We start from the raw sequence: 26,557 nt of genomic DNA, 5'->3' as shown, positions 1-26,557 counted from the left end.
TGCCCACTGAGGTCTTGTCATTATTTCTTCGCATCATCCTTCTTCCATCTGTTTCAGTAGTACATTTCACCTATCCCAGAAAAGCCTAGTTTAGTAAGAACAACCATCCCAAGCTACTGTGATTTAAAGAGGTGCCCTGAACACATGAACAACCTTATTGCTTCACAAAAATGTGTCATATGCAGTTTGAGTAAAGAATACCGAAGGATGGCGAATGTGAATATCATGGAGCCTCTCTAGTCCTTCTGTTTGAGAGAATAAAGAAATACGACCAAACATCAATCGGTGCAGCCATGCAAAGTATTAAACCATTTCCAGCAATCAAGTTTAGTAGTTTGAGGTCAGTTTTCAGCTGCATTGAAACTATTATACATATATTATATATTTGGAACGGCAAATGCTTGCATCTGTGGCTAAATATAACCTGTGGGAGAGAGAATAATATGAAATGCCATTTGCATTTTTTGCACAAGTGGCAGAACTATATTTCAGGTGGATTTATAGGTTGAATTTCAGGCCATTTTAGCACCCAGATAAATGCATTTTAGTGGTCCAAACTCGGTTATTTGAGTCTCCATAAGTACAGCCTTGACTCTGACTGACATAGAAGTTACAACACAGAATGAGACCATTCAGCCCCACTGGCTTGTGCTGGTGTTTATGTTCCAATGAAGCCTTCCACCATAATTGATCTAACCCTGTTTGCATTTTTTCTTCTATTCCTTTCTCCTGCATGCACTTATCTAGCTTTTTTTTTTGCCTCAACCACTCCCAAGAAATAGCAAATTCTACATTGTAACCACTCTCTGTGTAAAGAAGTTTTTTCCTGGATTCCCTATTGGATTTATTGGTGATTATGTTAAATGTATAGTTCTTTGTTTTGAATATTCCCATGAGTAGAGAAGCATCCTCTTCTAGCCAGTAAATCCATCATAATTTAAAAGACTCTGTTAGACTGAGGCTTCCTCTTTGTTTGAGAAAAGAGCATGGGCCTGTTCAGTTTCTCCTGATTACTTTCACCTCTTAGTTCTGGTATTATCCTTCTAAATTGTTTTTTCATCTGCTTCAGTGCCTCTGTTATGTGGTAAAATGGAGGTTAGAACTATACAAAGTATTACAATGCAGTGTGACCAAGGTTCGATAAAAGTTTAACATAACTGCTCTTCAATTCTATTCCTCCTAAATTAACCCCTGTCCTTTATTTGCATTTTCATGACTTTTTAACTAGTGTTGCTGCTTTCATGATTTGCCAATGTATACTAGATTATTTTGCTCCTCTATCTACCCTATTCAAACCCTATTCAAATTATTATTTTACAAGGAGCATATGATCTCCTTATTCCAAAATATATCACCTTGCATTTATTTATTTTGAAATTAAGGTAAAGGTAAAGTTGCCACAGTCCTAGATGACCATAGGCTGCTTTCTGCTTTGAGGGATTGAACTGATTGGTGGTGATTTAAGTTGAGGATCACCACATCTCAGGCGAGGGGCAAAGTTGAGAAGGTGGGGCCTTCATGAATGATCTCAGCCAGTACGGGAATTGAACCTGCGCTGCTGGCCTTGCTCTGCATCACAAACCAGCTGTCTAGCCAAGTGAGCTAACTGGCACCAATTAACTTGCCATTTATTGCCAATCTATAGGTTTATTAAGGTTTTGTTTTTTGTTGCAGTTTTCCACAGAATTACCAATACCCCTATTTGGTGCCATCTGTAAATTTCTAAAGTGTATTTCTGATTCCAAACTATTTAGATAGCTGAAGAACAGTAATAATCTCAGCCCAAATCTTATGCCAGTGCACTTAACTACCTTTATCCCATCTCTCTGTTTTTGTCCCTTAGCTTGCTACCCATCCAACTATTTGTCATCTGACTCCGTCTGCTCTGACCTTAATCATGAGTTTATTATTCCCTATCTCATTGAAAGCCTTTTGAAAATCCAAGTATAGTCCACTACCCTTGTATACTGCTTCTGTTACATCTTCAAAGAAATTCATACGGTTGATCAATAAGCATGTCCTTCCCTTTTGACTTCCATGTTGACTAGTCCTTCTGTATATATTTTCATTACATCATCACAGAAAAATCCAACACAGAAGGCGGCCATTTGGCCCATTAGACCTATGTTGGCTCTTTGAAATAATACAATTAGTCCCACTCACTCTGTTCTTTTCTAATAAGCCTGCAAAAATTTCTGTTTCAAATATTTATCCAATTCCCTTTTACTGTCTATTATTGAATTTGCTTCTACCAGCTTTTAACAACTCGCTTTGTTTTAACACGTCTATTAAATCTCCGTCTAACCTCCTCTGCTCTAAAGGAGAACGACCCCGCTATCCTACTCTCCCCATCTAATTCTCCCTAAATGCAATGCCCAGAATTGGATTGAAGCCTAACCATTGATTTATAAAGGTTTCCCATAACTTATTTGCTTTTGTATTCTATGCCTCTACTTATAAATTATCCCATATGATTTATCAACTGCCTGATTAACTTGCCTTGCCACCTTCAAGGATTTATCTACATTAATCTTCTGAACTTTAAACTATTTAACGTATGTTGTCTTTGAGTTTAACTTTGAATAAAAGTTCCTTGTCTTTCCTTATCTTCCCTACCAACAGCATTGTACTAAGAGTTTATAATTCCCTGGACTTGTTCTGCATCACTTTTAAAATGATCTGCCATTCAGTCCTCCAGCACATACTGTTTTCTAATGAATTGTTATAAATGGGATTTTCTGCACCATCCACAGTGTGTTTCATGGCGGCGGAGGCGGCAACAGGATCTTCTGATCCCGCTGCTGTCAATGGGATTTCCCATTTTATGCATCCTCTGCCGTCAGGAAATCCTCGTCGGCAGGACCAGAAGATCCATCAGCGAGACTGACCAGAAAATTCCAACCAGAATTTAATATGTAACAATCTTTTCCCTACTTTCTTTTAGTTGCTGTGGTGTAATCCATCCAGTACTTTATCCTCACCAAAGTTTACATAGTTTATGAATTATCTCCCACCCTTTTTAATTTCAAAGTCTTGATACCTATTTTGATCTCTTCTTTGATTGTTGGTCTTACTGGTAAATAAATGAGGGGGAAGTACGGTAATTATTTAGCATTTCTACTATTTCACTTTCAACATCTGAGAGTTTGTTATGCTTTACTTCATAGCACAATCTCTATCCTGGTTTTCATTTGATTATTTACATGTGCGTTGAATACATTACTTTTTTATATTCCTTGATTATTAAATTTTATAGCACTTGTTTGCTTTCCTACTGTTTTTTGGTCTTCTTTCATAACTTCATCATATTTTTTTATTCCATCCTCTTCATTATTGTCTGTGCGCTTAGTGTATGTATTTGTCTTTAGGTTTAATTTTGCCCTCATCTCTATTCATTATGGTTTTTCATTATTGGTTAGCTTTTTCCTGATTTTTCAGCCAATATATTCCTCCTGAAGTTGACTGATCACCTTTTTAAATAATTTCCAATCAATTTCATTGGTCCTTGTTGCATGTAAGTCTTTTGCAGTGATTATTTTAAACTTTATTATGTTGTGATCATTAGTGTATAGATGTTCCTCTACATTTACTTTGCTCTGTTCTATTACTATCCCATTACTAGATCTAGCAGTTTCCATGCACCATTAGGTGTTTTCCCCTGTTAGGTCAATCAATTCCTCCTTATCCATTATCTCAGTCCATATGGATCTTTCTATTTCTATCTTAATGTTAGTTATGTTCCTTTTTTCTACTGCCGATGAGTATTGCTACCCCACCCTCCTATTTCTATCCTTTCTAAATCTGTCATCCCTATAATATGTAGCATTTTTAAAATTATTTAACGGCGTGTGAATGTTGCTGGCTAAGCCAGCATTTTTGCTCACCCCCAGTTGCCCTTGAAAAGGTGATGGTGAGCTGGTTTCTAGTTTGCTGAAGTCTGTTTGGTGTAGGTACACCCACAGTGCTGTTAGGAAGGGAGTTTCAGGATTTTGACCCAGTGACAGTGAAGGAATGGCGATGTAGTCCCATTCAGGATGATGTACGGCTTGGAGGGGTTCCTGCAGGTGGTGTTCCCAGTCTCGGTCCGAGGACTGCCAGTCCTATTCCTTATCTAACCATGTTTCAATTATTCCTGCTAAATCTGTCTCCTTGTTCTATGCTATTGTCTGCAGTTACCACATTTTGTTTTGGATGCCTTGCACATTGTTGTATAGATAATTTGTTTATTAGCATTCCGCCCACTTATTCTTAACTGTCATTTTATATTTACATTTTATAACTGTGTTCCCTGCCCATTTACAATATCCTTATATTCAACTTTGGTCTAGCCTTTACTCTCATCACCTATTTTATCTTCAGGCTTATGTTATTGCCACCAGAAATTTCTGCCCTAGGCTTAAAATTCTATTCATCCTTTTCATCATAACATCTGACAAATTCTAACTGCAATACCTGCTCTTGGTAATGGCTTTCACTCTGTAGTAAAGGTGGACGGGTATTAGATCTGGATCTAAAGGATGATCTCCAATCTCTGAGTTCCAATTCAGAAGCTTTAGTACAATCATTGTTGGTAATTACATTTCCCTTTTATTTGCACATTCAACTTATTTGATGGAATCTCAAGCCACGAAAGCATCATAAATTGTTCTTGAATCATAAATCCTTTTAAATCTGGGCATTGGATTGTTCGAAGTCTTTGTTAATGCATAACGCAGTAATTAAATGGCTGCAGATTTCTGATCTAGTTTCTTACCATGTGTGCCCAATTAGGATATATTTTTCAACTCCTACCTTATAGTTTAGGGAAGAGAAATGTTTTGAAGTTGGATACAAACCTTTCAGGCAAATTAAAGTTTAACATGAAGCTTTTTTTTTTCTACACATGAGCAGACCTTTCACAATTGAATATGTAGAATTAAGGGGCGGCACGGTGGTTAGCACTGATACCTCACAGCACCGAGGTCACTGTGCGTATGGAGTTTGCACTTTCCCCCTCCTTGTTTGCGTGGGTTTCACCCCCACAACGCAAAGATGTGCAGGGTAGGTGGATTGACCATGCTAAATTGCCCTAAGCAGCTCGGAACATTTCGGGAATGTTAGGGGTGTCTCCAAGCAATATTTGGAGACGAGAGTTCAATTTCAAACTTGACCAATATTTGACCAATATTTGAACAAAGTTTATTTTGTGGAAAAAGTCATTCATGGAATGGGCTTCTTGAATCTCTGAGATGAGGAAACCAAAGTCAACAAGACCAAAATTCCTTTTTGCTAATATGGTGCAGCATTACCAACAGAGAAGTTACCCACAAAGACTACAGATCCTACAAACTGAAGGAGAATAGATCAAAGGAAAATTATGATAGAGGGAGAAATTTATTTATTATAATTATCTTATGATTTTTTTAGACACATTTTGAATATACCAAGAAGGTAGCAAAATAATGAAATTAGTACTACGTTCAAGTGCAGGCAAGTAAGAAGAAAAGACAATCTTGCATTTATATCGTACCTTTTATGACCTGAGGATGTCCCTAAGTGCTTTGCAGCCAAATAAATAGTTTTGAGGTAACATCACTATTGTAACATAGATAATTGGCACACAAGATCCCACAAACAGAAATCTGATGATAACCAGATAATTTGTTTTAGTGGTATTTGCAATGGAGAACATCTGCTTTGCAAAACCTTTGGTTGGTGGGCTTTAAAAACAAGTGCTAATTTGTGTTTTGCTGTGTAATTGTGTGACTTTTAACAGCAGTTTCTCATTATAATTCTCAAGTATTGATCATTTAATTTAGAGACTAATATGATGTGCTCTGTGTGCTGGTTTCAGCCAGCTAAATTTATATTTCCTGAAATTTGGCTCGCTTGTGCTATAAATCAACTTTCCAGAGGAATTTTCGCAGGGGTTCTCCCAACCACCTGTAGTAATTCAATGTAGGATCAGAAACTGGGAGAAACCAGTAAATAGCTGTCAGCACCTATTTTTCCAGGGTTTCAACCAAAGTTGGAGAATAAATATTGGGTAAACCCCATGGAAACTTCACCCAAATTAATGAAAGGGAATCAAAACATCATGTATTTCTTTGATATGCAATTTGATCTCATTGTATCAAGCTTCTATAATGTTGACAGTATTTCTTTCATAAGTATGCCATTTGGAATCTGTACATCTATTTGCACATAACCATTTATGTGGTAGATGTTTATGACATTTCACTGCAATACCTTGAATTGGTTGAAAACTGCATACCAACTTTCCTCTTAGTGCAGCTTGCTTTGATGCAATACAACTGCATCAGTGGAGTTAAATTGATAGTGAGATATGTGCAATCAGACAACACTTTTTACAATATTTTTACAATCTATATCAATGACTTGGATGAAGGGACCAAATGTATGATACAGTAGCTAGATTTTCCTATGACAAGACACCAAGATAGGTAAGAAAGTAAGTTGTCAAGAGGAGGTAAAGAGTCTACGGACGAATATAGATAGGTTAAGAGCGTGGGCAAAAATTTGTCAGATGGAGTATAATATGGAAAAATGTAAACTTATCCCTTTGGCAGGAAGAATGGAAAAGCAGTATACTATTTAAATAGAGAGATTGCAGAACTCCGTACTGAGGGATCTGGGTGTCCTGGAACATAATCACAAAAGTGTTCAGGTAACGTAAGTGATTAGGAAGGCAAATGGAATATTAGTGTTTACTGCAAGGGGAATCAAGTACAAAAGGAGGGACATTTTACTGCACTTGTACAGGGACTCAGTGAGACCACATCTGGAGTACTGTGGAGTTTAAGTTTCCTTATTTGAAACAGGAAAAAACTGTGTTATAAGCAGCTTAGAGAAAGTTCATGCGATAGGATGTTTCCTCTTGGGGGAGAGACTAAAACTGGGGGAGGAATTTAAGAATGTTAAGATGGAAATAACGGTCATTAGTTTGTGGAATTCTCTTCAACAGAAAGCAGTGGAGGCTGGTTGATTGAATTTGTTCCAGGCCAAATTAGATTGATTTTTGATAGGCAAGGGAATCGTGGGTTATGGGAACAGACAGGAAGGTGAAGTTGAGAGCACAATCAAATCAACCATGATTTTATCGAATTACCTCTTCCTGCACCTAAGTCCACGTTCCTAATACCTAACGTGTGTATTGTCAGCTTTTGCTTCATGCATATTCTTTTTATTGTCATTTAGCCATTTTTGAAAGATGAAGAATTTTCCAAAGTGAACCTATGCAAACTGTTATTTAGAAACAAAGTCCATCTTTTAGATCTTTTATATTCAGTCAATTAATTGGCTTTATATGAGAAAAAGGTGGAAAAATGTACTCTACCACTCATCTATGGGCACTCCATTTTAGTACTGCATTTGATGAGGTTACTGAACCTTTGTTCCCAGTTTCTTGATGATATATTTGAGCTATGTCATTTAATATTCATAACCATGCAAAACTCATTATAACATCCCACAAATTTGACTTCTGTAGATCATTGGATGTATTAGGGAGGGGTTACAAATGATAAGAAAATTAAATGTGTATCTTGAAGTTCTGACAGCTCTCCCCTGGCGACACCAACAAGATCATTTGTTTTGTAATGTCATCTTGAGAGGCAATTAATTAATTCTCTTGCCCTGTACATCAGCTTCCAAGAATTGCTATATATATTAACAAGCATGACTTGTCCTTTAATGACAACATCCGATTAATGTTTGCTAAAGTACCTTCTGACTGGCTGAACAAGTGTACTTCTACCAGTCAGAAAACAATTTTTATAAAAGTAACCTTGGTTTCAGAAATAGAAAGCAGCTCAAATTAGACAAACGATAGCAGTATAATTCCAGTGCGCAGCCAATTCCAGCTCCACTTGACCCAGAATCTCAACACAAGTGAATTAACTAATAATTTGTAGAAAAATACTCTTTGGCCCTTAGCTGCCCAATAAATACAGTCACCAGGTTTGTAAATGTAAGCACAATTACTGTTTATCTATAGCAAGAACTGTAATGAAATACGTAGCAAATACAACATATTATAACTATTAGCTAATTCCTAATCTCCACTTTAACTTGCTCCCCACCCTCTGCACTCACACACACAAGGCAGACAAACACAGAATGGAAGAAAGGGGTAAAAGATCATAAGTAAAAGGAAAAAAGAGGCTTTGTTTCAGATGGTGGTTTCCAGCACCGTATCCTCTTCAAACTTTGTTTTCAGTTTGTGGTGTTATTGTAGGTTCACCCCCCGGTCTCTGTAGTTTCAGAAATACAGCACTCACAGGCCTTTCTGGAGAGAGAGATCAGGTTCTGGTCTTTGTTTGCAGCCTGTAATGGTTTTCCTGTAGATTGATTCATTCAGGTTCTCTGCAAGTTCAGAATACAGTACTCGTTTTTTCTTGAGAAAGAGAGAAGGTTCTTGTCCTTTTTCTGCCAGGAGTCAAACTGAACCTCCTTGAGTCTCTGAAAATCATTCCATTGGGATCGGATCGAATCACCACCTGCTATCAGGCAGAATACGGCCTCTTGGGCCAATTCATTGGCCACCAGCCAGTCAATCAAACCGAGTCTCACACCATTGCATCTCTCTCTCTGATGCCGATGGGTCTGCAGCTCCTGTTCAAACCAGCAGAGACTAGCAAAGTGTTCTTGCCTGTAATTTCTGAATCCTGCTGCTTGCCTTAAAGATACAACATGTCCATTAATCATCCAGGGATCAAAATAATAACAGCAAACCAAAAGAAAGGGGGCATAAGGAATGAACAGGAAGGGCCCTTACAGTAGCAAGTAGGGAAATAAAAGTGACTACGAGATCTAAATGTTCTCTAACTGGTTATTTTTATGCTTTTAAGTGTAAGTTATTGTTGCAGCAAGAAGAATATTTTTTACAATCTCTACCATTATTGCTGCTATGTAAAATCACTCTTGAACCTGAGTGAGAAGTGCTTTTATATTAAAACAAAATTGGCTTGCATGGGGAGTTCAGAGGAGGCGGCATTGGACTTCAGCAAAGTTTCAATATGCTTGGCAATTGCAGGTGAGAGCCTCCCAGTTATCTGGTAACAGAATTAAATATCTGACAGCCACATGGCATATGTCTCATTGACTTGATGCCAGCAGGGAGTGAAAAATGATCATGTGCAAAATGATTCGTCAAAATATTCTTGCTGTGACTCTTCTAATTCATGTCTTTAATTTTTCACACAAGGTTCTCAAGTGAGCCACAGGATGAGGTGCAAGAGACGATTATAATTCGACAAAGGAGGGTCTCATTCTGAGGATGCACTGTCACAGGATTCATGCAAACCATGCACCAGCTCAGATACTCACACTTTGGTACAATTGTTAAGGAATATATTTGAGTTTTCACCTGGTGGCTCACATATAAGCAAACAAAAGCAGATGATGGAGTCAGGCAAAGCACAGAAGTATCCTGCCTCTGGATGTAACTGCTGTACCTGAGGGCTTTCAAAGCTTGCACCACAGAATGTGCAGTGAATGGCAGAGTTTTCAAGCGCACAATCCATGCTAGAAGGGAGATTGGAAGAATCCGTTACAAGTATAAGCGGCATGATTTGGGTTACTGTGAATGTCTTTTCCATGGAAAGAGCCAGCAGGGGGCATCAAACATGGCAATCAAATGTGTACGTGCAGACCTTCACTAATAGCTTGCATGCAATGAATACTTCCTTAAAGAGGATACATATTCATATCCCCATTGATCTGCAGCAAAGTTCTCCAGCTCAATTCCAGCAAGAAAGTGCAGATGGGCCATTGAAGGGTGATGGTGAAAGAGGATGTGAAAGTGGGATCTCTGCTCAAAGTACGTCCACTTCTCTGTCTTCGGACAGCCCAAAGGCCAGAAAGTGTGAGACAGCAGATTTCCTTCCCTAAAGGACATTAGTGAACCAGATTGATTTTTACAATTGATGATAGTTGTTACGATCACCAAATTAACTTTACAAATTCAAAATTTATTAATTGAATTTAATTTCCACCTACTACTACGATGGGATTTGAACTCGTGTCCCCAGAGTATAATCCTGGGTCTATGGATTACCAGTCCAGTGATATTATCACCATCCGACTATCTGCCCCGCAAGATTGGATGGTTATTTTTCTGTTTTGTTTTTGAACCACTTAATTATTATTGGTTTACACCACTTTCCCATGTTGCCCATTTTGATTGCAGCTTGACAAGTGATCTTTTCATTTCTAATGAATGGTAAGATGAAAATTGCCACCGAGCATCTGAGGGCTGTGAAACGGATAGTTTGTTGTTTGAAGGATTGCTTTATGTAAGGGAAAGCAGTGATGAAAAAGTGGCTTTTGCGTGTGGCTGTCGGATGGGTGCATTGGTGGAACTAAGTGAGAGCTTCCCAAGCAGCAGTGTGCACTACAGCTGGTGCCTTGACGATATTGCATCCCACCTCCTCCTCCAAGTCACCTGAAAAAGCTCTAAGCTCTGTGCCTTGTTCCTCCTGTAGGTCCAAACCTCATTTCTCTAGAACACACTGGGACTAGCTGGTCCTCCACATCTGTCCAGAACCTGAAATGCATCTTTAGGATGCCAGTGGCTTGGTCAATGATGCTTCTGAATGCCCCATGGCTTTCAGTGTATTCCTCCTGGGCCTCATTGTTTGGGTTCGTTGTGGGTGTCACCAGTCTCATTTTAAGTGGAGTATCCCTTGATTCCAGCAGCCAGTCAGTAAATTTACGTTTGAGGTGTGAAGAGATTATGGATGTGATCTACCACAAGCTAAAAGCATCTTGGCAGCTGTCCAGGAACATTTTGCACTCCTGCTTCTGAACATCTTTTTATGAATGGACTGTTCTGGAGGTGCCAAAATCTCCAGATTCTGGAGCAAGCAGCAAGATTTGTACTTGCCGGAGGACAGAGCAGAAAGCTTCATTGGATGATTCCGAGGAGGAGGCTGAACCTGATATGGTCACGGCCGCGCAAATTTCTACCTGGAATACCCTTGTTATTGTGAGATTCACTTGATTCCACCAGTTCACCCATCTGACAGTCATATGCAAACGGCATTCTCTGCACCCCTCCACCCCAAAAACAAAACTGTCCTGCAAGCAGCCCATTCATAACCCTCCTTTTCTTGGTATCAATTCTTTTCTTGCAGTTCACCAGCAGCACATTGATGGAGTGGAAGTCCTTATGATTGATGAATACTCCTCAGTGATCTGGAGTGCTAAATCCTATTATAAATATATTAAACTGTGATCATTTTACACCCACAGAAATACAAAATGTACAAAAATGACAAACAACAGTAAACCAAATAATAAGAATAGTAACCTAGTAACCCCCACCGCCCCCAAAGCTAACTGACCAACTCCTTAAAGGACAAAATGAACGGTCGCCATCCAAGGTAAAACAATTGATCCACTCACGGTATATTTAATCTTCTCGAGGTGCAAAAATTCCATTAAGTCACCCAGCCATGTCGAGGCACTTGGTGGCATCACCACTCTCCAACTCAGAAGGATTCACCTCGAAGCAACCAATGAGGCAAATGCCAGGGTATCTGCCCACGCCCTCATCCACAGCTCCGGCAGGTCCAATACATCAAATATAGCCACTATATGGCAGGCTCCAGCACAATATTCAGGATTGCCGATATAGCGCTGAAAAAAGAGACTCAGAAACCCACCAGCTTGGGACAGGACCAGAACATGTGCGTGTGGATTGCAGGCCCTCTCGAACAACCCTCTCACCTATCCTCAACCCTCTCAAAAGAAACGACTCGTGCTGACCTTGGTGAGGTGCATCCTAAACATAATCTTGAGCTGGATCAGACTCTGCCTCGCACAGGATGACATGGTGTTCACCCTCCAGAGGGACTCGCTCCACACTTCCTCCTCTCGTACGGGTCCCAGCTCCTCCTATTTGGCCTTCACCCCCTCCACTGAGACCAACTCTTCCCCCAAAATCCACCCATATATGCTGGACGAACTCCCTCTTCCAACTCCATGCAGAGAAGAAACTCAGGTTGAAGGCGGTGCCACCGGAAATGTTGGGAATATCCATCGAGCAAATTTTGGTACTTGGAGGTACCTAAATGCATCTGTGCTCAGAGACTAACTTTCTTTTTCAGCTCCTCCAGAAATCAATCACTCCCAACCCCTTCCGATTCTACCCCCCAGATGTGGCATCCGAATTGCCAGTTCAAATAAGTGGTTCATACAAATAGGGGCCTACTTTGGTGCTGACTCTAGCTTGAAGTGCTGATGGAGTTGCCTCCATATTTTTAAAGTGGAGACAACCACTGATTTTGAAGGGTACTTTGCTGAAGTAAAAGGCAGGGACGCTGTCACCAGCACCCCTAAACTGGACCTGCTGCACGACCTCTCACTATCAAGGTAGATCCCGGATCACCGCAACACCTTCTCCGCATTGGCAGCCCAATAGTAAAACATCAAATTTGGCAGCGCCAGCCTCCCCTCCTGTTTATTCCTCTGTCGGACCCCCCTTTGAATCCTAGAGGTTTTCACCTCCCATATGAAACCTGATATAAGCTGCTCAATTCCCTGAGAAAATGACCTGCGTAAAAATACCACAAGGCACTGAAAGCACAAGAACCTCTGTAAGATGTTCATCTTGATGGATTGAACCCAGCTCGCAAGGACAATGGGAGGCTCTCATCTTTGCATGTCAGGCTTAACAGTACCCGCTAGGCTGGTAAAAGTTCAATCTACGTAGTCAGACCCAATCCTGCACCACCTGGACTCTCAAATACCGCAAACTAGCCCCTGCCAGGTGGAAAGCTAGCCTCCCCAGACCTGCTCTCCCCGAGATGCTGACCACAAAGAGCTCACTCTTCCCTAAATTAAATTTGTATCCAGAGAAGAACCAGTTTTTCAACATAGTCGTTGGGCACAATCTAACAGAAAGGTTTCTGAAGTGTCATTTGGAGTGGATTTTGCTGGTGATTTCTGCTGGCACATTCCCCACCGCTACCTAACCATACTTAGCCATTTGTTTGGGCCCTGGGGAGTTTTCCCCGAGTAACGCCTACACTTAGAAGTTTAGAAGTATTTTCATCACTGGGAGCTCAACTCACTGGCCAGTCCGGCCCCTCCGAGATCGAGCCGCCATTTTGGAAGGTGCCCCGGTCTCTCAATGAGCGCATAGGTCCACCCCACCCATGGGCAATGTGCCCTCCCCCTCCCCCCCCCCCCCCCCCCCCCCCCCCCCCCACACACACACACACACACACACACATATGGGCATTACCCCACATCCCTGCTCCACCCCCCCCCCACCCCCCAAGTGATGACACCCCACTCGGGGGTTGCTGAGGGTTCCTCCTCCCACCCCCCCCCCCAACCCCGTCCCAGGACCCTTCATATCTGCCCTGCGCACCCCCATCCATCATTCCACCCTCTTTTCATGGGATGCCCCCCCCCCACAGTCCCTGACTCTTGACAGTGGCACCCTGGCACTGGCATCCTGGTAGTGCTCATGCCAGCTTTGCAGTCACCCGAGCACCTTGGCAATGTCACGGTTGCAGTGCCATGTTGCCAGCCTGGCGGTGCCAATGTGCCTGCATTACTAGGGGAGAGCCATAGGGCCACTCTGCCCTGTCTCTGACCACCTAGAGGCCACAGATGGCCCGGGAGACCCCTGAAGTGCCGTTCTACCTGGTCCATGTTTGTGTGGGCCGGTACTGAACGGCTCCCGCCTGATGATTCCCTGAGCAGACTGTTATATGCTGGGAGGCTGGTAGATTGCGGGTGTGTACGCCTAAGTAGGTTTAAAACCTACTTTGGTGCATGTGGCTTGGTCACTCCTATTGTGGGCGGGGTCCTGATCGCGCCACCTCGCCAGGTCTGGATAGATCTCATGAAGCGTACTGGCTGCCAGGTAGCCCGCGGAAGGCTTCTCCCGGCATCTACCGGCGGCCGCGCTGTGCTCCCATTGGGCGTAACATGGCCAGTAGGACGCGCCCATATTGTTTTAAACTATATACATGACTAGTGAGAGCTACGTATAAATAAGAAATAACTTATAGTACAATTGACTTTTTCCCCTTTCACAGAAAATACAATATTAATTGTGCATTTGATTCAATTTGATCAAAATAGAAGAATATAGTGTTATTGCTAGATGAAAATGTTGCTTTGCTCTAACGCTTAAATTGTAAGATTTACTGTGTTTGTCATAGACATCCTGTATTCACCTTGGTAGTTCTTCTGATTTCCTGTCATAAATCTTGCGCAGTAAGAAGTCTTACAACACCAGGTTAAAGTCCAACATGTTTGTTTCAAAACAGTGTTTGAAACAAATATGTTGGACTTTAACCTGGTGTTGTAAGACTTCTTACTGTGCTCACCCCAGTCCAACGCCGGCATCTCCACATCATAAATCTTGCGCAAATTGTATTCAAATAACACCATTTTTCTGGGTTTGTTTACTGAGGGAGATTGGGGAATTCCTGTAGAAAGTCTACCTCATAAACCTTTACACTGCATTTCACCATGTTTGATAGGTACACAATATAGTCTTGAAGATATTGTATCATTCCCCTGTTCTGACTGTGAATCAACACTGCTTGGGGTCAGGTAATTTCAGCATCCTCTGTTTTGACTCTTAAGTGAAAGCAAGAGTTTTGTTGATGAATCGTTACTGAATATGAGAAGTTGAGGTGTAATTTCCTGAGACGGGCAGAGACACATTTATTGAAATTTCTTTTAATGCCTTCTTTAAAGACTTTACCTGAAGGCCTCAGCCTTTCTAAAAAGCTTGGACTTGGATTTGATGGTCTTGTCCAGTGCTGTGGCTAATAGCTGAATTTGGGATGTGCAGTTTGAGGGGGTGCAATGTATCTAATATCCCAGGACGTGTGTTTTCTTCAAATAATTTTGGAAATCACCCTGCACCCTAACTTGACTTCCTTGTGAGAAGTACAGCTATGAACACCAGGGCAGTCAAACTGGTCAGCAGGAATGGTGATTCAGCAACTAGTGAAGACATGTAAGCATTATTGGAAGGGACATGGAACCACGAGAAAAGTAGTGTTTTATCTTTGGTCACTGCATCCCTAGGGGGATGCTTTAGCTGAAATGTTTAATTTTTTTTGGAGGCATTTATCTTCTATTCTCGTTTCCATTCATTTCCAAGATATGTATTATGACAAGTTTTTTGAAAAAACATATCAAATTGTTCAATAGTAATCTTCAAATACTAATCATTTTAAGCACCTGACAGTACATGCAAAATGTAAAAATCGGTGGCAAATTCTGGATTGTTGGGGAACCAGTATTATCAGTGCCATTTTTTTTATTATAATCTAAATTTAGTTGAAACAACCGTACTTTGGTGCTAAACAATTGAAGCTTTACCTGCCCTTAATTTAAAAATATAACTATGTGGAAACTTGCAGCACTGAAGAAGGCCATTCGGTCCACCATTCCTGTGCTGGTTCTTTTAAAAAGCAGTCATGCTTCGTCCCACTTTTTGTCTGTAATACTAAGTGCCACATCCCAAGTACCTGTCCAACTCATTCTGAATCTGATCTCAGGTTATTGACCACTTGCCAAGGGCATAATGTTTCTCGATCTAAACCTGTCATCATCTTGAAAAACTCTGTTGGACCCACGTCCTAACCTTCTCTGTGCCAAAGAGAGCAGATCTAATTTTTCCAACCACTCCTCATAACTGAAATCTCTAAGCTCTGTTAATAGTCTCATAAGCCTCTGTACCATTTCTAAGGCCTTTACAGCTTGCCTGAAGTTTGGTGCCTAGAATTATCCACAATACTCCAGCTGAGGCTCAACCAGTTCTAGCATAATCTCTGCACTTTTATATTCTATCCTCTTTATAAATACAAATAACCCAGATTATTTTTTCACCACCTTATCAATTCCCTGCCATTTTTAAGAATTTGTATATATGGACACCAAAGTCTCTTTGTTCATCTACACCTACACTGCATACATATTAGTCCTTCCAAAGTGCTTTGCTTCACTCTTCTCCACGTTAAACTCCCCCTGCCACATTTCTGCCCATTTCTGTGTCATTCATAAACTTACTACTAAGCCCTGCTTTGCCAGGTTTTGTATAATCTGCATATATCAGCCAATGTAAAATGCTATTTTGTAAGCAAAATTAGCAATATACATCTATATGCCAAATTTAATTCAAAATCATTCCTTCATCATATGTATTACAATATGATTCATTGAATTCTTCACAGAATCATTACAGCACAGAAGGAGGCCATGTGACACATCGGCTCTGTGTCGGCTCTACATGGCAGCAGTGTATCTAGTGCCACTCACCTGCCCTCTGCCCGTAGCCCTCCACATTCTTCCATTTCATATAACTATCTAATTCCCCGTTGAATGCCTCGATTGAACATGCCCCCACCTCATATTAAAACTATAATTTTATGTTCAAAGGATCAACTGGGAGTGATGAATCTGAAATACGCAAGAAAACTGAAGGATAGATTTTAGAATATCGACTTTCTCGAGTTTTTCCAATCAGTACCTGAGTCTAACAGACCAGGAAGGTCACAAATCAATCCCAAACATGTTCTGTTTGCTGATCTTAGCCAGGGTAGAGATCTGAGCACTAAAATTGGATTCAGCATCCTTATCTAGAACTAAAGAATAGCCTACCTCTTACAATTATACTCATCTTTGAGGCTCACATTTGAATCGTGGCTATTTAAGTAGGCACTAGAGGGCAGCTGCCACATACGATACTGCTCCAAGAAGGAGTGAACATAATTGGCGATAGAGTAAAGAGGATTTTTTTTTAAACAAAGAGTATGGAGTGTAGCCACACCATCCATTTATTTAGCTGTTGTTTATGTGCCTGCAGACAATAGTTTAGTGCCATTGAGAACATTCTAAAGTTAGGAACAATGACGGCAAATATTTATGATGCAGTTTTTGTTTAACAAGTTGTAACTTTTGCATGAAAATTGCATGTATTTTCTAGCAATAAATCTGCATGTTTTTTGAATTAAATGTTGTTTTGTTTTATTTGCATGGCTTGTTTACATCTTTCTAACAGTAGTTTTATTACTCACAAAGATGTACATAAATGTACTGTTTTATTTCAAAGCAACCGAACCAGACCTACTCCAGTTCAGACTGGAGATTGCAATATAGTGGCCTTGGATCAGGATCACTGCTTTAACAACCTAAAACTTCAGTGTGCAGGGCACAATTTCTAAATTTGGAGAAGATACAAAATTTTGAAGTATTTTGACAAGTGAGGACAATAGTGATCAGCTTTGTGAGGACATAGACAGGCTGGTGCAATGGGCTAATAAGTGGCAGATAACATTTAGTACAGAATTATGAACATACATACATGCATACAAATTAGGAGCAGGAAATGCCGATTTGGCCCCTTGAGCCTGCTCTGCCATTTGATAAAATCAGGCTGAACTGATTGTGGTCTCCAATTTCCTGTCTACCCCATACCCTTAGACTCCCTTGTCAATCATCAGTCAATCTATCAGCGACCCTGCTTTCCACTGCTTTCTGGGGAAGAGAGTTCCACAGATTAATGACCCACTGAAAGAAAAAGGTTCTCATCTCTCTCAAGCAGGAGACACCTTGGGCTGGATTCTCCGCACCCCAACGGCGAAATCGCGGCCAGGGCAGAGAATCCAGTTTGATGGCGTAATTGGGCCTGCCGGCGATTCTCCAGGCACCGATAATTGGCATCACTGGGGAGTATGCTGCGCCTCCGGTGTCCATTGCCAGAGGTCCGCTTCGGAGTACGCTGCGCCGCCGGAGGTTCCTGACTGTGTGGAACTAACCTGCTATTGCCGGTCGGGGTGCTCGCATGGCAGCTCCGGACTCAGTTTGAGGCCATCCTGGTTGGGGGCGGGGAAAATCTGAGGCTGGGAAATTAATGTGCGGGGTTTGAGGGCCAGGCGCGCGACCGATCGGGGGTCTCCTTTGTGGGTCTATCTCCCCAGTCCTAGAGCACCATGGAGCACAGCGCTGGAGACCACCACCGTGCGCATGCGCGGCCTCTGACCCGGAAGTGCAGTGGACCGTATCTGCAGCAAAAGCTGCAAGATTTACTCCGGGTCCATGTTAGCCATGAATTTGTTTCACTTTTTCCAGAATTTTCAGGAGTAAAACTTTACCGTTTTGACGCCGGCGTGGGGACATAGTCTCAATAATGGAGCCTCGAGCCCCAGATTTTTAAACTGTGCCCCCGAATTGTAGTCTCTCTCAAAAAAGGAAACATCCTCTCAGCATCCACCCTGTCAAGTCCCCTCAGGGTCCTATATGTTTCAATACGATCGCCTCTTTCCCCTAACTCCAATGGATACAGGCCCAACCGTTTCTTGTAAGATAACCCGTTCATCCGAGGAATCAATCTTGTGAACCTTCTCAGAACTGCTTCTAATTGCAAAGTGACCTATTAAAGCAATTATGAAACAAAGAATACAAATCTGAAGGGGATGCAGGAGCGGAGGGTCCTGTGGAGGTATTTGTGCACAAATCATTGAGGTTGGCAGGGCAGGTTAAGAAAGTGGTTAAAGGGGCATATGGCACTGCTTCCTTTCCGGAAGTGACCCCATTTTAATGCCCCAACACTTCACTTCACCCCAGAGTAAAAAAATGGGGTGAGGGGCGGAGAGAGGTTGGCCTTCAACTGTTGTGCAAGGTGGGAGTGAGGTTGAGCGTGGCAGGAAGTGTTTGAATTGCTCGCTGTTTTTTTACAAAAATCTAGCTTTTCTCAGCCTTTTGTACAGCAGGATTCTGGCCTCAAAGATCTGCCTGTTAGGCCATGGCCATCATTAGAAAAACAACAAGCTTTTAAGGGGCTTCACAGCTGTTAGTACTCCATCTGAGCTCCACAGCAGCCATTTCTGTCTGGGAGCTTACAACCTCAAAATCCTGTGTCTCAATTCCACTGAAGTCACGAAGCACAGTTTGGCAACCCTGGCATATAAAATTTACATTCTCTGACCGACAATTCTTCTTTTTCATTCTTCGCTCTCTCTCTCCATCAATCTGTCCTCTGTCCCTGCCTCTCATTCTCTAGCTGTCCTCTCACTTCCATAGCTTTCCAGCCAGTTCCATATTTTTCTCCTGCTTTCACACAGGCCCTTTCACATTCCCCATGTTTGCCTCTTCCGGAAGGCGGCACGGTGGTGCAGTGGTTAGCACTGCATTCTCACTGCGCTGAGGTCCCAGGTTTGATCCCGGATCTGGGTCACTGTCCGTGTGGAGTTTGCACATTCTCCCCGTGTTTGCGTGGGTTTCGCCCCCACAACACAAAGGTTGGTGGATTGGACGCGCTAAATTGCCCCTTAATTGGAAAAAATTAATTGGGTACTCTAAATTTATTTATTTTTTTAAAATGTTTCCTTCTTCCTGCCTCATAGTTCTGTCCTTTTCCCTGTATACATATAGATCTCTTCTCACTTGTTTCCTGCCTTAATTCCCATTATTTTCCTTGCTCTCATGTTCTCAGTTACACTCCCTTATTCTTAAGCACATTCTTCACCTCTAGTTTCCCCACTCTCAACTCAATGCCTTTCTCTCCCGACAAGCCCCTATAATTTTCTGCCTTACTTGCCCTGTTATTCTTCAATTCCTGTATATTCTAGATTGCAGTAAATTTGGATAATCCTATTCCACTGTTAGATGTTTTATTGACAGGTATCCACTCTTTGCCCGCAGTAGTATTCTTAAGCAAAATTTCTGACCGGAATCAATAATCCATAGTTACTTATTTTGTCAGAACACATCCCAGGTCTGGAGGGGGTTGCCAGGATACACCCTGCTGAAGCGACTGCTGCTTCCGGATGTGGGAAGGAAGGGAAGAATTGGGGATATATACAAATGGCTGGGGGAGCAGGAAGGTGAGCAGCTGGTGAAGGCATGGTTGGTGACCTGTACGACTTCCTGAGGTTAGAGAAGATAAAGTATGAGTTAAGGGGCTCAGCAGCGGAGTTTGAGAAAAGATGGGGGATGTTTGTGACCATGTTTGAGGAGCTATTCGTCGCAGGGGGGTTAAGGGGTCCCGGCCAATGAGACGTCCGCTCCCTGCAACTGTAGTCTGAGCAATGACTAGTGCTGGTGCTCCAGAGGCTGTTGATTTGCAGGTTCAGGGATTTAACTCTTGAGGCGGCCACTGTCCTTAATTGGATGGCAGCGCTGGTTGCAGCCACTTAAATGGCCACCACCGGCAATATTCCTCCCCAGGTCACACTGCTGTCTAGCAGGTCACCTCCGGCTGTCGGCTCCAGTACTGGGAAATTCACCCAGCTCTATTCAAATGACAGTGAAGGAGATAGTTCTGTCGCAATCACACTGAGGGTTCTGTTCAGGAATTTTGTTCTTCGAGAGGTGACACGGTGGCACAGTGGTTAGCACTGCTGTCTCAGCGCCAGGGACGTGGGTTCAATTCCGATCTAGGGTGACTGGAGTTTGCACGTTCTCTCCGTTTCCGGTTTAGGTGGATTGGCCATGATAAATTGCCCCAAAGGTTAGATGGAGTTACAGGGAGAGGGTGTGGGCCTCGGTAGGGTGCTTTCTCGGACTTGATGGGCTGAATGACCTACTTCTGCATTGTGAAATAAAAATTGCTTATCGTCACCAGTAGGCTTCAAATGAAGTTACTGTGAAAAGCCCCGAGTCGCCACATTCCGTCGCCTGTTCGGGAGGCTGGTATGGGAATTGAACCGTGCTGCTGGCCTTGGCCTGCTTTACAAGCCAGCTATTTAGCCCACTGTGCTAAACCAGCCCCTGTTTTCGGGAATCTAACGTAGGGAATCTATGAGTCTGTGATGCAGAGAGCATTGCTTTCCTTTCTCCATAGCAAAAATCTTGGGGTGTTATGCCACTCTTCATGTAAGATAGGAACATCAAAACATTATTTTGTTTCTTCCTCTCTTCCCTTGTTGCCACTGACTTCTTCCCTTGTCCACTAGTTGCCGTCTGGTACAACAACCAGGTAAGTCTTATGTGACCCATTACAGTGAATTTAGGAAGACTATTCAGCAAATAATGGCATCACAGTTGAGCTAAATCCTGTCCACACACACCCACTCAGTCTGAAACTAAAGAGAAAAAGCTGGAAAATCTCAGCAGGTCTAGCAACATCTATAGAGAGAGAAAAGAGCTAACGTTTTGAGTCCAGATGACCCTTTGTCAAAGCTACAGATGTAGACAGACCTGCTGAGATTTTCCAGCATTTTCTCTTTGGTTTCAGATTCCAGCATCTGCAGCAATTTGATTTTACCCACTCAGTCTGAGCAAGCCAAGCTCATTTTTCTCCTTTTTAAGGTGCACTGAAACAAGTGCAGCCATACTGCTGTCTGTGTTGAGATTGGAGCAGGATTTTGCCACGGGCTTCGGGACCCCGGCGTCAGAACCAGATGAGGGACCCAAGCCTGCATTTCCCAGGAGCATGATTCTGGGGCGTTATTTTTCCAGAGGCGGTCTTTTAATTTGTCGCCTCTACACTCGCTGTCCAATTAAGGAGAGAGGGCAGGCTCCTGATACTGCTGGTGCAGTCAGAGGGACATCAGCACCATAGACCTGGCAGCCCCACCAGGAGAGCTGGGCATTGCTGAGGTAGGTCAGCAATTGTAAGGGTAACTCAAAATAGAGGCTTCCATGCAGAGATCAACTCAGAGGAACCAGGCGGGCAGATCCCACAGATGAAAGGGTCCCTCAAATGGCTACAAGTGAGGATTTTGCTGCCAGTGGGCTCCCTCTTTAGGGGATGGTGCCTCTGACTGCGATGGCTTCCCAGCTCCATTGAGCTGGTGACCTTCCTATATTACAGGTTGGCTCTGCCATTGGCAAAATGCCTGCTGGTCCTCTAAATCATCCCTAATTCAGGCCTTAATTATTTAAAGTGGCTGCCTGTCTCAGTTCAGTGGACAGCCAGTCTGACTGCCTCTCGGAAACTCTTTTGGTTAATAAATTTAAGATGGAAATATTTTGGAGCAAAACCAACCGCCATAGACTTTCAAGGATACACACATTTAAAATTGAGAAGTGAAATACACAGAAAAAAAGTAAAGTATCAGTTTGGAAAGTATCTTTAACCTGGTGTCACTGTTGACAGGTGTGCTTACCTTGATAAAGATTTCAGGGCAAATGATAGAATATACAGTGCAGAAGGAGGCCATTCGGCCCATCGAGTCTGCACCAACCCACTTCAGCCCTCACTTCCACCCTATTCCCGTAACCCAATAACCCCTCCTAACCTTTTTTTCTTTTTGGTCACTAAGGGCAATTTAGCATGGCCAATCCACCTAATCTGCATCTCTTTGGACTGTGGGAGGAAACCGGAGCACCCGGAGGAAACCCACGCAGACACTGGGAGAATGCGCAAACTCCGCACAGACAGTGACCCAGTGGGGAATCGAACCTGGGACTTTGCTGTTGTGAAGCCACAGTGCTATTCGCTTGTGCTACCGTGCTGCAGGAGCCAAGACAATTTTTTTAAAAAAAATTTCAAGTACCCAATTCATTTTTTCCAATTAAGGGCAATTTAACGTGGCCAATCCACCTAACCAGCACATCTTTGGGTTGTGGGGGTGAAACCCACGCAAACACGGGGAGAATGTGCAAACTCCACACGGACAGTGACACAGAGTTGTGATCGAACCTGGGACCTCGGCGCCGTGAGGCAGCAGGGCTAACCCACTGCGCCACCGAACTGCCCAGGAGCCAAGACAAGTGAACTGCAGCATTAAATTAGATTTCTTTGCTGGGGAAATCTCCCATTTTCAACTTTATACAGCATTGTTTACCAGCTCAACTCTATACTTGATGGACCACATACAGCCTAAGTGAAGGATATTGTTTATTGTTTACTGCTTATTGATCAGAACTGGGCTTCAGTCTGCCAATATGCATCCCAAATAGGAAACACAGCTTCTGATGGCATCATTTGGCAGTGGGGGTTTAACATTCTACTATCTCTCAGAAGGGCAGTGTATTATGGGAGATGGTAGCAGAGGCCCAGGCTCATACCATCGAGGCACAGATTCAAATCCCTCAATGGCAGCTGGTGGAATTTCTGGAATTGGAAAACGAGTCTCAGTAATTGTGACCATGAAACTATCATCGGATGTCATAACAACCTATCTCCTTCATTAATATCCATTAGGAAGGAAAATCAGCCACCCTTGCCTGATCTGGCTTACACTTGATTTCAGATCCACAGCAATGTGATTAACTCTTAACTGCCCTCTGAAATGGCCTCCTAAGCCACTTAGTTATGGGAAGTTAGGAACGGGCAACAAATGCTGGCTTTGCATTAACTCACATTCATGAAGAAAAAAAAAAATTTGTGCCATTGTCAGACTTATTCAGTACCTACACTGACTGAGAAAGACCACAGGGGCAACAGCAAGAAGAGGCTCTAGAAACAGAACTGCACTCAAACAGAAACAGACTCATACCTGGTTTCATATTTATTTGTTTAGTGAGCTTAAAGAAAAATAGTAAGAAGTCTTACAACACCAGGTTAAAGTCCAACAGGTTTGTTTCAAACATGAGCTTTCGGAACGCAGCCTGAAGAAGGAGCAGTGCTCCGAAAGCTCATGTTTGAAACAAACCTGTTGGACTTTAACCTGGTGTTGTAAGACTTCTTACTGTGCTCACCCCAGTCCAACGCTGGCATCTCCACATCAAAGAAAAATAGGCCTTTGTGATTGTGTGTATATTGGCTCAACATTAACAGGTGTTACTTGTCTTCTGAGAGTGGAAGGATCGGCTTTAGACATTATGGGAGGAGAGGTCTTGGCAGAGTTGGGAGACTGTGTTTCAAGTGAAATATTAAGTTTATGAGTTGCGAACCAGCAGCTTCCCCTCATCCATCTCCTCTTGGCTAGCGTTCTGCCCAACTAGCGATGTGTGCAAGTCACAGGCATTATATGTCAATTGTTTTGCTTTTTCTCTCGTGCTTCTATATTTTTTTCATAATATAAAGGCTAGAACTGTATACAGTATTCCAGTGTGGTCTTATCAAGGTCCAATACAAGTCTAGCATATCTTCTGTTTTTCAATTCCATCTAGAATGTGATTCCTGCTGTTTGGTTAGCATTTTCTCTTGTGCCTGGATTAACCTACGTTGCTACTTTTAGTGATTTGTACCTCGAAAGCCTTTTAATTCTTCATCCCTTTAATACTATTATCCAAGCAGTATTAGGTCTCCTTATTCTTTCTATTAAAATGTCACATCTCACACTTGTTTTATTGAAATTCATGCTCCAATTACATGCCCATTCAACAGCTTTAGGTGTTGCATCAACTGCTTCCATTGCCAGGAGTAGTTGCAGATTAGAGATGGTTGTGATGCTTCAAAAACACTTTGCTAATGGAATACGGTTGGTTTGTTTTCAGATAGATCAAAAAAAAATCAAAGAGTGTTCCTTTAAATATTTTCTTGCTTCACGTACTACTCAGACTCCTGGCGAGGACTGGATGCAGTGCCTGTTTTGCTGTGACCTCCTAAAATCACTGCAGATGCTTTATCCGTATTATAAGGATCATAATTTAAATAATGTTGCCATTTAATACAGGTGGACACCTGTATCACCTTGTGTCCTTAAGGCAATAAATGATGCACTGCTGTTTTAATTCTCATAGAAACCTATTTGGATCAGTCGGAGCAGATTAGAATTTAATTTTACATAACTGATCTGACTTTAGACTCTTAATGGAACCATATCTCAGACAATGTTGATTGGATATGTCCTGTTTTGTTATGTATGGAGGTTAAACAATGACCAAAGAATTAGGAATCAAATACCTAAAATGGGTAACCACATATTCTGTAATCCATGCATTTGCTGGGTGTCCGAATGTTTGTCAAAGATAATTGTATAAGTCACCAGCAATACTATCACATTAAACATCCAGAGAGTCAAGTCATTCTGCAAAAAGGTTTGATGTAAAAATAGGTGTGCATACAAAGTAGATTTTAGATATTGGAGATGAATTCCAATACTTCACCAGTGCTTTAATTAAATGTTGATAGATCCACTTGACCGAGTCATGCCATGTTAAAAATGAAATTGGTTTCACTGACTGTTAAGGCATACAGGTCAATAGGCATAATAACTCTTAGAGTGTTTCTATTGTTACGACACCCTGGGCTAGTGCGCGGTCAACTCCAGCCTCACTTGACCCGGAGTCACAAGACAATTGACAATTAACAAATAATTCTTAGAAAAATTCCCAAAGTCTTTGGTCTTTGGCTGCCCAATAACTACAGTCACTAGGTTTATGAATTTAAGCACGATTATTTTTTACTAATAGCAATAACTATGTGTAAATAGGCAGCAAATATACCTGGTCAACTATGATCTGGTTCCTAACACCCCCCCCCCCCCTTAACACAATGCACCCTCTATAAACACACAAAACAGATAAATGCAGAGGGGAAGAGGGGTGCAAAGAAACATAATAAGTAAAAAGGATAAAAGTCTCTTTTCAGAAGAATATCGTCTAATATACCTTTCTTCAGGTTAGAACTTCAGATGGCGGTTTTCACTGTAGATCCATCCAGGTCATTGCAGGTTCAGGATACAGCAGACAGGTAGCATTTCTGAAAGGAGAGAGAGAGAGAGAGACAGTGGGCAGCTCACAGCTTCTCCTCTCTGTGTCCAGGATCCAACTGTCCCTGGGTTCTCTGAAAAACATCCCACATTGGTAGAATCCAATCTATGTTGCCGGGCAGAATACGGCCTTTGGCCAATTCATTGGCCGTCAGTCAACCAATCAAACCAAATCCCTCCGATCTCTCAGGTGGTGGAAAGTCTGAGTTCTTCTGTTCAAAAGTAAAATCTCCAATAGCACAGTGTACTATTTTTAAACTTTTGAGTTCCTCACTTTCCCTGCTCGACTTAGATATATGTCCATTAAATATTCATGCATCAGAATGACGATGACAAAGTAGGGTGGCACGGTAGCCCAGTGGTTAGCACTGTTGCTTCACCATAAGACATAGGAGCAGAATTAGGCCACTCAGCCCATCGAGTGTGCTCCGCTATTCAATCACGGCTGATATTTTTCCCATCTCCAGTCTCCTGCTTCTCCCCATAAAACATGATCATCTTATTAATCAAGTACCTATCTATCTCTGTCTTAAAGACACTCAGTGATTTGGCCTCCACAGCCTTCTATGGCAATGAGTTCTACAGATGCACCACCCTGTGGCTGAAGAAATTCCTCCTCATCTCTGATTTAAAGGATCGTCCATTTAGTCTGGGATTGTGTCCTCTGGTTCTAGTTTTTCTTACAAGTGGAAACATCCTCTCCACGTTCATTCTATCCAGGCCTCGAGGTATCCTGTAAGTTTCAATAAGATCCCCCCTCATCCTTCTGAACTCCAACGAGTATAGAGCCAGAGTCCTCACTGTTCCTCATACGACAAGCTCTTCATTTCAGGGATCATTCTTGTGAAACTCCGCTGGACCTTTTCCAAGGCCAGCACATCCTTCCTTGGATACGGGACTCAAAACTGCTCACACTACTCCAAATGGGGTGTGACCAGAGCTTTATATAGCCTTAGATGTACATCCCTTCTCTT

The 26,557-nt window shown here is 42.2% G+C and overlaps 1 protein-coding gene and 1 long non-coding RNA gene across 3 annotated transcripts in view; both read left to right on the top strand.

Annotated features, from left to right (window-relative positions):
• zdhhc14 (zinc finger DHHC-type palmitoyltransferase 14) overlaps positions 1-26,557 on the top strand; it is a 191,908-nt gene that overhangs the window by 163,363 nt on the left and 1,988 nt on the right. The gene's annotated exons all lie outside the window — the stretch shown is intronic.
• LOC119971967 lies at positions 18-12,758 on the top strand. Its single transcript, XR_005461957.1, has 2 exons — positions 18-340; positions 9,206-12,758. It is a non-coding gene; the product is annotated as an uncharacterized LOC119971967 (long non-coding RNA).

The sequence above is a fragment of the Scyliorhinus canicula genome, chromosome 1, assembly GCF_902713615.1.
Source record: "Scyliorhinus canicula chromosome 1, sScyCan1.1, whole genome shotgun sequence".
Classification (NCBI taxonomy): domain Eukaryota; kingdom Metazoa; phylum Chordata; class Chondrichthyes; order Carcharhiniformes; family Scyliorhinidae; genus Scyliorhinus; species Scyliorhinus canicula.
This window is presented reverse-complemented; position numbering and strand designations above follow the sequence as displayed.